We start from the raw sequence: 1,534 nt of genomic DNA on the forward strand, positions 1-1,534 counted from the left end.
TCATGACTGTTTGTTGGCCTCCTCTGCATACGCATTCCCTATACCATTCTGCACATAGGAGGACCCCAAACCAAGTGCCCACAATACTTGGCATCATCGATGTGATCTTCAAACAACATTTCTCTCATTTTGATAAAGGCCATTCCAGTCAGTAATGAATCAGATCTGGCCTGATGCTGGGGTCCTATCTGTTCCAACTCCAGATGCTCGACCACCTCCTGCAGACCACCCTTGAGGTTTCTGTAGCTCTTCATAAGGTACTAAACATCATAGATGAGCATAAAGAACAGCCAGAGGATCTCAAAGAAGTCCAGATCTTCCTCAGGCAAGTTAGAGTTGGTCAGGATTTTGATTAAATAGACAAAGTCATAACCACTGTGAAATGAAAGTCACTTAACCCTCTCACACAGCACAACACCCGATGTCATGGGAAGTTCTGCAAAATACAGCATCTCAATCCCTTCCTCCTCATGCTTTTTAAACTGCATTCCAGAGGTTGTAAGAGCCCTATGGAGTCCTGGGCATACATGTTCTCAGTTAAATTAAACTTGAAGTTGAATTGCCATGTTGAAGTTCCTGGCAGGTGTTATCCTTGCTCATTCATTAATGTTAATTCAAGTTGGACTATTTTTAGCAAGTCTGAATTACATCTCAAAACTTGGTACTGATAGTGAGCATTACTTCTGAATTCTCCAATGGTTCTTGCAACCACACCTGGGAAACTCAGTGTCTATAACTGGAAGAATTTTCTTCATCTCTTCATTCAGTTTGGAAGTCTAAACTTCACAAATTCTTTGGTTGTGATCTACAGTCGCTATTGGCATAGTGGGGACGTGGTGAGTTCAGATGCCAACAAGCACCAAAATATTACACTTGATTCAAGAGTCATCTTAAAAAGTAAGCTTTCTTATCTTTTATTTTTGTACCTTCACTGGTGCTAATACTTTTGTCGTGCTCTTCTGCCTCATCCTCAACTTGAGTCAAGTCTCAGAGGCATCCCCATAGACACTTCTTGCTGGTCGTGGAGAAGAAGCCATGGGAGACATACAGTGCCACTCATTTACAAGATTAAGAGAAAGAACTAAGTATTCTTTTAGGTAATATTTAGCTTTTGTTACTATTTATATATCATCTATCTACCTGTTCTCTCTCGACAGAGGTCTGATTTGTCCTTGGAGACAAAAACCTCAGGCTTAATTTCAGTGTTTAATACATACAGGCTCTGTAGCTCATAGTAAGCCATTTTACTTCTTAGTACTCTGGAAATCCTTTAAAAATAAATTTCAGAGTAAGCTTTGATCTGCCTTGATGGAGATCGTTTCCTCCCTGAATGTTCTCTATATTAGCAAAACCATAGGACCAATTCCAATTTGATTGGTATAAATGGTCATTATGATAATTTTACCTAAATCAGTTCATATATTAGATATCATCCCTGTTAAATTATCAAAAACTATTTTACTGAATTAGGAAAATTGACAACAAAATTTATTTGGAAGAATAAAAATTCAAGAATACCAAAGGAATGAGATTT

At 38.3% G+C, this 1,534-nt stretch overlaps 1 pseudogene; it reads right to left on the reverse strand.

Annotated features, from left to right (window-relative positions):
* Positions 1-824, reverse strand: LOC140524897 (CCR4-NOT transcription complex subunit 7 pseudogene; annotated as a pseudogene).
* Positions 825-1,534: the final 710 nt, after the last annotated feature.

The sequence above is a fragment of the Notamacropus eugenii genome, chromosome 1, assembly GCF_028372415.1.
Source record: "Notamacropus eugenii isolate mMacEug1 chromosome 1, mMacEug1.pri_v2, whole genome shotgun sequence".
Taxonomy (NCBI): Eukaryota; Metazoa; Chordata; class Mammalia; order Diprotodontia; family Macropodidae; genus Notamacropus; species Notamacropus eugenii.